This window comes from Tupaia chinensis, unplaced genomic scaffold, assembly GCF_000334495.1.
Source record: "Tupaia chinensis unplaced genomic scaffold, TupChi_1.0 Scaffold000211_1, whole genome shotgun sequence".
Lineage (NCBI taxonomy): Eukaryota > Metazoa > Chordata > Mammalia > Scandentia > Tupaiidae > Tupaia > Tupaia belangeri.
The window spans coordinates 1,979,558-1,991,764 of NW_006159686.1; the positions used below are offsets into that span (position 1 = coordinate 1,979,558).

Below are 12,207 nucleotides of genomic sequence, written 5' to 3' on the forward strand. Positions count from 1 at the left end.
TGCCCCAGCCACTCCGGATCGCGTCTGGGCCGGTGCCCGGGGTCCGGGTCTGCCGTTTCCATAACCCACTTCCTGCCTGGCCTCTGCTCCTTGAGATTGTTCTAGGCCCTTCCTTTCTCTCCAAGGTCCTCCCAGGTCTGTCTGTTCGTCGGACGACATCGAGGCCACTAGGTGTCGACTGCTCGCCAGATGTGGCCGCGGCCCTGACCAGGACGCTCTGGTCCGAGACTCTCCGACAGCGGAAGCCAGGCCGGGACGGGGTTTCAGGTGGGCTCGCGTTTCCTTTGGGGTCCCTCTTCCTGGGCTGTGCGGTGGTTTCTCTTCGCTCCTGAGAGTCTTTCTTGGCCTGCTCTTCACTGTCCACGTTACCGGGCTCAGACGCCCCGTCTTCCCGCCAGGCGGGACCGCAGAGCCGTCTCTGCCCAGCAGCAGCCGTGCACACGGGACCTTTCTCGTCCTGGCTCCCTCTCTGCAGGGTCCTTTCCAGAGAGGCTGTACTTCTCTCAAGCCCTGATCCTCCCAGAAAATGTTACTTTCCTGCCCCCGAGGCCAAGAGGCGATGCATCAGCTGCTCCTAGCTCCAGGTGACAAAGCATCTGCCTCCAACTTCCTACATCCACCCTCCTTGGACTGCCTGTTCCCTGCTGAGGCCCCTCTCCACTCCTGGGGGTCCTCTCGCTGCTCTCCTGCCGCTGTCCTGGCCACCACAGCCGCCTCGAGCTTCCTCTGACTTGTGCTCTGGAGCCCTCATTTGCCGTCGGGAAGGCAGAGCCTCAGCCTTCCCTGGGCGGACCGCATGTGCTGACAGGCCGCGGCTGCCAGAGAGCCTGCCGTTCCTCTGCTCCAGATGTTTAGAGACGGAGCTCTGATGCATGGCTCCCCCCCCAGCCGCGTCCGACCCGCTGTCTGTGGGACCTTTCCACCTGTAACAAGCGACTGCTCTCGCCCCTGGGCGCCCTTCCTCAGGTTCTGAAGATCCAGTGCTAGCTGCTCCCTCGATTCCCATCTGGTTTGAGCTCTTAACCTGGGGTGAGTTCGACGTGCACTCACTTCATTCCCGGTCAGTGTTAGGGGCACATCAGCGCTGTCGGGTCTGGAGGGCACCCCGCTCTCCTCGCGCTCGCGGGCTGACGGGGAGTGCCGGGAACGAGGAGGAACGCATTCCGCACACCCGCATGGGCAGGGCGGGTGCTGGCGAAGGTGGGCTTGAAGGGGGTTACGTCCACAATGAGCCGTGTCATCACAGTCCCACCTTCAGGCCAGAGGCCCTCCCGCTCCCTCCGCGACAGAAATGGAAGCACAGTGAAGAGGAAAGCCAGGAGGAGGGGCGGTCCCCATGAGCCCTGAAACGAGCGTGTGTGATGACAGGCCTGAGCAGCAGTACAGTGGTCGCTGGGCACACCGGCGTCCGGGAGTCCCTCGCACTTCACGACAGCAGCGAAAAGCCACCGGCAACCCCCAAAAAGCTCCAAAACTCAACTCAAGAACTGGAGGGCTGTGTCATACAGGATCTAAAAGAGCTACTTTGTGACGATGCATGTCACTGAGGGTGTGCCCCCTCGGGTTGCACACACAAGGAGAGGGGTTCTCTGCGAGGGGGTGGTGAGTCAGGCTGTCAGGGTAGCCTGCGCACCCTGCAGAAAGGGGCCTTTGGCTTTGCACTAACGTGAACACCCTGGCCCGGGGTACTCGTGTCTGTGCGTTTTGACTAGAAGCTGGTGACCTGCTTCCCTTCCAGCGGTGACTGCCCAGCTGGCGAGTCAGCCCCAACAGCCCGCGGGCAGCTCTTGCCGTCCGTGGGGAGAGGAAGGCCTCTCGTCCAGTGTGTTTCATTCCGTGCTCCCTGCCCGTGTGCGTCTCCGGGTACCCCAGCAGGAAGGGCTGGCTGGGGACTGTGCCGTCTCCCCTCCAAACGCCAGTTAGTAACTCCGTCTCACGGCTACGTGGTCATGCTACTCACTGCGTCTCATCACTCACCTGAGAGTTACCTACGAGGAATCCTCTTTCCGAGGGGTCGTTTTATTTTGCCACTGTATTCAATAGTGACTTCTAAGCAGAACAATGGCTCGTGCGTATTTTAAAAACCGGTGTACAAGCAAGTCCTGCCGTAGCGTGATGTGCTGGCCAGAGCGGTTTCTGTGGAGACGAAGGGAAGGGAATCAACTAATGAACTGTTCTTGACGAACACTTTGTACGTTACTTACACAATGTACCGTAAACTCTAATTATTTTTCTTTTCCGTAAAGAATCTTTTGTAGAGTTCTCCCCATTCGCTTGTGCAGACATTCGACAAACACGTATGCCTAGAATGTATTAAGTAAGGTCCACCGACTTATTTATTTGGTAAATACAACAAACGTGTTTCCTGTTTCTGTGAGGTTAGCGATTGGGCCGGAGGAGACGGAGAAATTCAGTAAGTGACACCTGCAGGTATGACGCAGCCTGCTCTAAGGCATTAAACAGAAGAGGGTGGGAGAGAATTAAAGATTGCAGAGGGAGGGGGCCCTTGATTGGGGAGCCCACAGAGTCCTCGAAGGGTTAAGGAGGTGTGCTCTTGTGGAACGTGGGAGCAGACGCTGCAGAGAGGGTGCCTTCTGCCAGGCTCCCGGGGAGAAAGAGCTCAGAGTGGCCGCGGGACAGAAGTGTCTCCGGCGGAGTGTGGAGGGTGTCTGGCTTTTAGTCCAAGTGCAGAAATGAGATTGTGGCGGGGGCATGGAGGGCTAAGGCGCTGGACTCCCACATGGTCAGTTCTACTGTTCAAGTCCCAGACCTGGTGGCTGGAAATTCACACCGGGTGAGTGTGTATGTGTGTCCAAAATCCAAGAGGAGAGTGGAGGAAAGGGATTGGGGCATGGCCTCCGCCTCTGGGGATGAGTTCTCACTCGCCTCTCTTCTCTCCGTCTCTCTCTGGCAAGTGCATATGTCCTTGAGCAAAAAGGAGCAGACAACTTGTGACCGTGGTGATGGCAGGTGGCAGGGAGCCCGACGCCCGCCCGTCAGGTGAGCAGGAGGCACCGGCAGTCTGCCGTTTCTGCAGACGAGGCCCTTCCACGGTGCTGTCAAGTCCCTCCAAAGTATTTCTGCATGAACATAACATGGCCATTTTAAAACTAGTAGCACTAATTTTAAAATGAATTTGAATAGTGCCTCTAAGAATGCTATGAGTTACATTTGGAATTGCTAAATTTGCTTAGGAAAAAAAAAAAAAAGAAAAGAAAAAGAAGTATCAGTCTTTTGATCATTGTCTTATGTTGCTTTTTTATGTCAAATTTTAAAAAGTTTTGAAGAAGCTTCCACTAAGTCCTGGTCAAGTCTGGGAAAGCTCTGTTTCTCAGTTTCCCTGCAGTTCATTAGCAAATTCTTGCAACTGCCCACTTTCCTGTTTTCCCTGGGCCAGCAGGATGCTCACTGCCGAGTTCTGCACCTGCTGCTAGACTAACTGGGCCCTGGATTTCTTGCTATTGGCCTACTTTTTCTCTGCACTGTGATTTCCTCACGTCAGCGTTTCCTAAACAGCTGAGCCATGGAACACGGATGCTCGGAATACTATTGATTTTGCATTTAAAAACTGTCCTGCCAAGAATGTGAAGTGCCCGGCTGACCAAAGTCAGCAGGCTTCTCGCTGTCCTGCCAGACCACTCAGAACCGCAAAGACCGTTTCCGCATGAGAAGTGTGAAAACACGGGGTTCTGTAGGCTTTCTCTGTCCCCAAAGCCTAGTCTCTGAGGGAGCTCCTAGTTTTCCAGGCCACGAAAATCAATATCTGTAGTCACTCCAGGGAATGCAGCTGGGGGTGACTTCTTAGTCCGCTCGTTACAGTGCAAATCCCGTTTCTTTTTGCAAAGAGGTGCAGTATAAGTAAACATTAAGAATGGCAAGCCGTGGCTAGCAGGAGGGCGGACTGTGAGGCTGACCCTGCTTCTCAGACCTCTTCCCAACTATAGAGCTTCCCTACTGAAGTTACTGGGCATCTTTTCAGTCGCTTCGTCTGAAACGGGGAGTAACAGCACACTCTCCAACCCTGCGGGGAGGCGGTGAAAATAGAACGAACACTTCGATGTGCTTTTTAGCTTTCGGTAACTGAGGTGTTACATAAAGCCGGGCCTTGTTTACACTGCGGTTATAATAAGCCGTGTAACTTCACCACTGGGCAGCCCTGAGATAGCGCTGTCAGAGGAGGAAAGGCTGAACAAACCACTCCGAGTTAAACCCGTTTGCCGACAGCTGGCTGGTGGGTGAGTTGCTGAGCTCTGAGATGTGAAGTGGCGTCTACAGAAGACCTTATTTTGAGAAGGCACCATAGGGAAATTATAACAAGTGTTATTTAACAGCTCTAATTATGATTTCCCCCTCTCTGCTTTGTATCTACAATTTGCTCCAAATTAATATTTATCTGTACTAATACCGGCAAGCCCAGGCGGTACCTCACTATCAGGCGATGGGCACGGGGGCTCCGGAGGAGCAAACCTCTTTACTCTTGGTGATAACCGAGTTAAGTACTATTATTACCCCAGTCTAATGAGGAAGAGACCGCTGCTGAGCGAGGTTAAGAATTTGCCCAGGGTGGTGATGTGGTGACTACGGGGCCGGTCTCCCATGTGGCTGACCACAGGTACAATCCCTGACCTGGTGGCTTGAAAACCACACTGGGTGCATGTGCATGTGTGCCCAAACTCCCGGGAGAAGGGACAGGTGGTTTCTCACTTTCCCTCTCACTGTCTCCCTTTAGCGTCTCTCCAGCAAGTACACGTGCCCTATAGCAAAAATAAACAAATAAATAAATTAAATAACTAAATAAATAAAAATAAAAAGGAAAGAAAAGAAACTCGTTTTCATCACACGGCCTTGCATCCATGTTGCGATACCTTAGTCGAGCTGTTGTGTTGGTGTGTGTGTACATGCCCGGTGCCCCAGCTGTCAGTGTCGGGCACATGTGCGTGCCAGTGCCCCACCTGCCGAGTGTAGGTGTGTACCTGGTGTCCCACCTGTCAGCGTCCGTGCCTGCCCGGAGCCTTTGCCTTTGCCTTGTGTTGACGCCCAACTTAACGCCTCACCCCCGAAGAGCTGCGTGAGGCCCTGCACCAAGCCTCAGGAGAGGCGGTCTCACTCGGACCCCTGAAAGGCATCGGAGCCTCCGCTCACTCTACCCGAGAGGTATGTGAGTGTGCCGAACCTGGCCAATGGCTCATACATGTGCCACGCCCCCGGGCCTGGGCAAGCTCGTACTCTGACTTTCTAGAGGGCAAGGGCAATCCATCTCATGTGTCTCTATTGGACTATTTCTCAATTTAACAATTATTTACAGAGCCATTAATATGAGCGGGCACTGTGCTTGCTGCTGAGGGCGTGGTGCGAGCTGGGCTTATAAGGCCGCTGTTCTCATTTGAACTCCTTTCTGCAAGAGGGCCTGGTACTCCCCACAGAGTAAGGGTGAGAGCGACCACTGGCGGCGGGGTGTGCTGTAGGTCGACCAGTTAGCCAAGGCTACACTGGGCGCTTTATGAGACCTGATACCCAAGAAAGGATTGACGAGATGAAGACGGGAGCCAGGGCAGGGGACCTCAGAACAGCATGCCCTGCACACGTGCTGGAAGACCCAAGTGCATTTGGCGTACAGGGCTACCACCAGGAGAGCTGGGATGAGATGAACTCAGGTGGAGGGTGGGGCCAAGAGGACACAGGCTATTTTAGGCCATGGTCCAGAATTTCCATTTTATTATAAGTGAGGAGTTGTAAGGTAGGGAGTTTGTACTTTGTATTTTTATTTATTTTATTTTATTTCTTTATTTTAGAGAGACTTTTGCTATAGGGTGTGTGTGCTCAACAGGAAGACAGAGAGACAGAAAGCGAGAAATCACCCAGCAGGGGGGATGGCCATGCCATAGTCCCTTCTCCTCCATTCTCCTCTCGGGATCTTGGGCATGCATGCACACGCACCCAGCACGAGTTTAAGTCGCTGAGTCCGGGACTCCAACCGCGGTCTACTACATCGGAGTCCAGCAACATAGCCATTATACCAACTGCTGGTCCCTGGGAGTTTTCACTTTAAAAGATCGCGCTGGCCACTACGCAGAGGTATGGAGTCACTGGCACGATTAGAGGCTGCGATGGGGGATTCTATGTACCCGGGACTGGGCCAAAGCTCGCCCACAGAGCTGCCAGCCCTGTATCTGGGCGAGTCTTCCTCAACCTCAGTTTCTGATAAAACAGGCAATGACACTCACCCACTGGGCTTGGGGAGGAGGGGAGGTTTAAATAAGTACCACTTAAAATCCCCCTCCCACGGTCCCGATGCAAAGCGAGCTCTCAGTCCTGAGAGTCCTGAGAGTCACTGCTGTTGTTCTGCAAGTGCAAGTGAAGGGTCAGAGTCCAACCTAGCTTGGCATTGAACCCCAGTCTGGGAAACAAGAATAATGTCTGTGCTTTGGAAGCAAATTGGATGGGGTGTAATGACCATGGACACTTTAAATTGCTATCTGGATCTTTCTCTTTAAATATCCCCAGTGGGTACACGTGCCCTATAGCAAAAAAAACCTCTCCCCCCCTAAAAAAAAATAGATAAAATAAAGTCTCGAGTGCACAGTAGATTACCATGAGCTGTGGGCACCACGCTGTGCAGGAGACCATTAGCGTTTATCCGTCTTGAATACCCAAAACTTTATATCCACGGAGCGATAGCACCCCACCTTCCCCTTTGCCCAGTCCCTGAAAACCACCGTTCCACTCTCTGCTTCTGTGGGCGTGACTGTTTCGAGCCCTCACGTAAGTGGACTGACACAATTAGGTGTCCTGTAACTGGTTCATTTACTTAGCACACGTCCCAGGTCCATCCCACCTCATGTGGGAGGATTTCCTTTTCTTTTTTCTTTTCTTTGTTAGTTTATTTATTTATTTTTTCACAAGAGAGTGAATGCCTGAGACAGTCAGACAGACAGGAGCCCTTGACACAGCCTGGCCACACTGAGATCCCTTCGCCTACCTCCAGGCGGCAGGAGTCCCAGCACACCTCAGGCATGCTTCAGGTCCCTTCATGACCACGGGGGCGTTCGGGTCAGTACACTGCTGCTGTGCCACCGAGGCTGGGCAGAATTTTCCTTTTCCCACGGCTGAGTGCTAGCCCACTGTGCGTATAGACCATGCTTCCTGCTTCTTAGACTTTATTTATCTACTTACTTACGTGTTGTGATTTTCAAGCTGCCAGACCCGGCACTCAGACTGCGGTCGGCTTTGTGGGAACCCAGTGACTTCACCACCATCCCACCTGCTGGAGCGGCCTGTGTTCTTTATCCGCTCTCACGTTGCTGGACATTTAGGTTGTTTCTGTGTGTTGGCTGTTGTGAACCTTCTGTGGCAACATGGGAGTGTTAATGTCTCTTCCCAATCCTGATTTCAGTTGTTCAGGATAAAAACTAATGGGCTACTTTAATTTTTTGAGAAACCTCTAAGCTACTTTGCGTAACGACTGTATCATTCATTCATACCAAGAGTATGGGTTCACATTTTTCCACACCCTTGCCAACGCCTGCTATTGCTCGTTCTTTTGGTGGTAGCCATTGTACCAGGGAAGCAGTGGCCATCTTGTCATGACTGTGATTCGCATTTCCCCGATGGTTAGTGACACACGTTTCTTCACATACTTGTCGGCCTTTTGTATATCTTCTTTGGAGAAATGTTCGTTCCAGTCTTGAGTACATTTCTAAATTGCATTATTAGTGGAGTTTTGTCTGTGTTTTGCTATTATGTTTTAGGACTTCCTCATGTATTTTAGAAATTAACTTCTTATCAGATACATTTGCAAATATTTCCTCCCATTCCATAGGCTGCCTTTTCACTCTTGATCTTTTTTCTCTTGCTATGCAGAAACTTTTTTAGTTTGATGTAATCCCAAGTGTCTATTTTTCTTTTGTCGTCTGTGCTTTTGGGGTGATAGCCATGAAATTATTGCCGAGATCACTGCTGTGGAGCTTTACCCCATGTTTTCTTCTGGCAGTTCCAAGTGAGATGTTAAGTCTTTAATCTGCTTTAGTTTTGTGAATGGTGTAAGTGAATGTCCACTTTCATTCTTTTGCGTGGGTATATCCAGTTGTTGTTGTTGATGTTCTTAAGAAAGAAGAACAAAGCTGGAAGTGTCACTCTCCTGGATTTCCTCATGTATTACAAAGCAGCAGTAATAAAACAGCACAGTACTGGCATAACAAAGAAATAGAATAAGGAGCCCAGAAATGAAGTCACACATACACAGTCAACTGATCTTCAATAGGGGGCCAAGAATACTTATGGAGAAAAGTTAGTCTTGAACAAATGGTGCTGGGGAAACTGGATATTCACATGCAAAAACTTATGACTTTTTTTTTTTTTGGAGAGATTTTTGCTATAGGGTACGTGTGCTCACTAGAGAGACCAAGAAAGATGGAGAGACAGAAAGCGAGAAATCACCCCTGAGGGAGAATGGCCATGCCGCAATACCTTCTCCCCCAGTCTTCTCTCAAGATTTTGGGCATGCATGCACACGCACCCAGCGTGAGTATTAAGCCACTGGATCAAGGTCTTGAACTGTGGTCAACTACATGGGATCCAGAGACGCAACCACTGGGCCATTTGCTGGTCTCAAGGTTAAGATTTTTTTGGCATGAATACCACATGTTGTGTCTCAGAATCTTGTATCAAGAGGCGTATGATGATATGACCTATTGCAGGTTAAATGACCTTTGAGTGTTTGCTCAAGGTGGCGTGCATGAGTTTTCTCCACCATAAGGGTTTTATTTTCAGTATGTGTTATGTAAGCATTAGGATACTTTGGGACTACGTAAATATCCTATTGGTTGTCAGACTTTGCCCACAAATCTTAGCATTTATTGATGACCCTTTTCTGATACGGTTATCACTGTGGGTTTGCCGCATGGTGATCCTTCTCGTCCATCCTTCTCCCAGTGTATTAACTGTAACTAGTTACACAATCAGTTGTGTCCTTGTACTTACATCCGCCATGAACTCATGACTATGCGCGTTGACCTGTTGGCTAGCCACTGCTGTCATCATTTACTTTCTTGCTGTAAGTCCCCTCCACTCGTTCATTCATAACTCTTCAGGTTGAGCCCTGTGTCCTTTCACCAGAGCATTACCCTTTCTAAGTGCTGTCCTTATTTTCTGTCATGTACTTTTTCTGCCCAGGACAGAGTCAACTGGGTTCCCAGCTCCTCTTCCTGGAACTGTTATGTAGATTCCAAGTTTCACGTGCTAGGGCACACACTTGCTCTTAATGAATTTCTCCTGCTCAAAAACAGGACTAATACATCAAACCCTGCCCACGCCCCTGATTGCCAATGTTCTGACCATGCTGCCAACCTAAGAATCAGGGGCCTGAGAAATCTTATTTTCCCGGGTGCCCAGGAGGCGCCAAACCGCCGTGCACACGTAGCCGTGTCTCCACCGCGATGGAATCCTAGCGTTGATTGCCTCTCCCTGTAACTAGCCTGAGACCCTGCTTCCGATGCTTGTGCTGAAAACCACCTTGCACCGCACTCCTCTGAGCCCGTCTCCTAGGGCACATTTCCAGTGGACCATCCATACTCATCCCTAGAAGCCATCTCAGCTGAACTAGAAGGGAAGGACAGCTTCGGATGGAGCAGTGGTGGTATACCTTCTCGTTTTACTAAACATCTTACGTGAAACACTGATGCCCACGTATACCTTGGGTTCCACACTCCTTCTGGAGTCGCCTACAGCTTTTTCCCTGTATAATGATCTAAGGTAGATTGTGGCTAGCTGGTACATCTGAAACTCAAGTCCTAGTTATCTTATTTTTAGTCCAACTTCCTTCCTAATGAACCTGAAACTAGAGGAAGTCTCTCTCCAGAATTGGACCCCAAGGAGGTTGGTTACCACGGCCTTGTATAAACTGTCCATTTAACATAAACCCTTCTTGGCCAGAAGAAAACCGTGGACCTTAATAGCATATTTTTAAAAGCATCTTATCAGAATCAGTAGACCTGCAAGGCTGTGAGAAGCAGTTAATACAAATTTTGGTGAAAGAAAAGCGCGATTGGCAGTTTTCTCTCTGCTGAGCGGGTCCTCAGGATGTAGGAGAGAGTGCTGGGTCAGGGACAGGAGCGGAACGGGCTGAGACCACGTCGTTTATAGTGACAGGCAAGGGGAAGTTACTTTCATGCCTGTGTTTTAGGCAGCTTGGTCTCTGTGTAAGTGGAGGCACCATACGAAGATAGAAACGTTTCAGAAAATAATGATGAAAGTAAACCTCAGTCACTCATTTGTATCTTAATACCTTTTCCTCCAGGCAAGCGACACACCAGGAGCGGTCAGGCAGGGAGTGCTTTCTGTTGTTATTTCTGGGATCACCTTCTGTCTGTCTGCTCTCGGCTGATTTGTTTCTGGGCGCTGGTCTCCATTTTGGACGGTCACACAGCAGGTCCCCCCTGCAGAAGAACCACCTCGCCTCTCCAGAGTGCTGTCTCAGCAATGTGGAGACAACCTCCATTGCTTTTCAAAGAAAAAAAGTTTATGCGGGCGAAACTCAAATAACATAAAACTACCCACAGACGTGAGTGATTCGGCGGCATTTAGCGTGTTCGCAGTGGTTCCGAACCACCAGTTCAGCACTGGTTCCAGGCAGGCCCTCACTGCACAGTGGCCCCTGCACCTGTTACGCCGTTTCTCCCAACTCCGTCCCCTCACCCTCTGCAACCGCCAGCCTGCATCCTGCCTCTTGGATTTAAACTCTAGTATTTTGCATACATGGAATCAGACAATGTACAGAGTTCTTTAAGGATTTTTTTTTTTTTTTGCCATAGGGTGTGTGTGCTTGCCAGAGACAAAGAGACAGAGACAGAAAGAGAGAAAGTGAACAATCACCCCCTGGGGGGATGACCCTACCACAATCCCTTCTCCTCCACTTTCCTTTCCTCTCAGGATTTTGGGCACACCCACCCCCACACAAGTGATTTTCACGCTGCTGGGTCTGGGACTTGAACCACAGTCGGCCATGTGGGAGTCCAGCGCCTTAACCGCTCTGCCACCTGCTGGTCCTAACAATGTGTGATTTGTGTCCAGCTTCTTTCACTTGGCGTAATGGCTTTGAGGCTCCTCCACGTTGTAGCATGGGTCAACACGCAACCCTTTGTCATGGCTGAGGAAGACCCCTTTGTGTCCCTTAGCCATGTGTCTTTGTATGTCTTGTGTTTGCTAAGCCTTCCGTCCAGTGATGGGCATTTAGACTCTCACCTTTCAGCAGTTGGTAGTGGTCTGTCATGAACTTGTGTGAACACCTGTTTTCATCTCTGGGTCCACACCTGGAAGGGGATGTGAGCTGCATGGTATCTCAGTGTTCCATCCCATGTCAAAGAACCCTCAACCTGCAAGTCAGCTCAGAGGTATGACTTGGGGCAGCCTGTTGCCAAGGACCTGGAAGTGACCACCACTGCTAGGCCTGCGTGAGTCTGTGGGTCACTCGATGGTGACGCGCTCAGCAGTGTTCTGCTCCCACTGGCATGGCAGAGGGGCTGTCGTTTGGGACTGGATTAGGCCGAGATGCCCGAAATGGCCCTGTGGCCTCACTCACTTGCCCGATGCCGTATGCCAGCCCTGAGCCGGGTCACGGCTACACTGCAGCTCTCTTCCCGGTGGCCCTCCTGTGGGTGGCGCTTCTCACAGCAGGCTGGCTAGATCCTGAGAGTATTTCAAGAAGGAAAGAGAAGCTTCCAGTCTGCTGAAGGCCCCAAACATCACTCCCAGTGCTTTCTACTGGTCAGACTACGGCAGGCCCTGTCCCAAGGCTGGGGGATGAATCAACTCTGCCCTGAACGTCGGCACGCAGAGGCGGGCGTGCTGGGCTGGCTGTGGAGACTCTCCACCGGGGCCATGATGCCAGAGCAAAGACGGCGTTGTTCAGACACACGGATCTGTGCCTCGGAGCAGCCGACTTTCTCCTCTGTGCAATGACCTTAGTCTGGCGTTAGACGCTCAGCTATTAGTAGTTCATCCTGCGTGGCTGTTTGCCTCATCTCCTCTTATCCGAAATGGAGAGAATTGTATTTTCAGAGAGATATTTTGAAACTCATTTAGTACTTAGGAAAAATAATATGTCTCTAGTTAAAAGCATATTTTAATTTGGGGGCCAGCAGGTGGCATGGTGGATAAGGCACTAGACTCCCACATGGCTAACTGTGGTTCAAGTCTTAGACCTGGTAGCTT

The 12,207-nt window shown here is 50.8% G+C and overlaps 1 protein-coding gene and 1 long non-coding RNA gene across 3 annotated transcripts in view; one reads left to right on the forward strand and one right to left on the reverse strand.

Moving 5' to 3' along the window:
• Nucleotides 1–5,165, reverse strand: part of LOC106734750 (uncharacterized) — an 11,649-nt gene extending 6,484 nt beyond the window's left edge. The window contains exons 1-2 of one of the 2 annotated variants that reach the window (XR_003549217.1): nt 4,986–5,165; nt 1,978–2,136 (exon numbers count right to left, since the gene is read on the reverse strand). This is a non-coding gene — a long non-coding RNA (uncharacterized LOC106734750). Of the gene's footprint in view, nt 1–1,977; nt 2,137–4,973 lie in introns of both variants that reach the window. The other variant, XR_001370298.2, reaches the window with a different exon arrangement.
• Nucleotides 1–12,207, forward strand: part of LOC102503351 (transmembrane protein 132D) — a 399,636-nt gene that overhangs the window by 290,097 nt on the left and 97,332 nt on the right. The window lies entirely within an intron of this gene.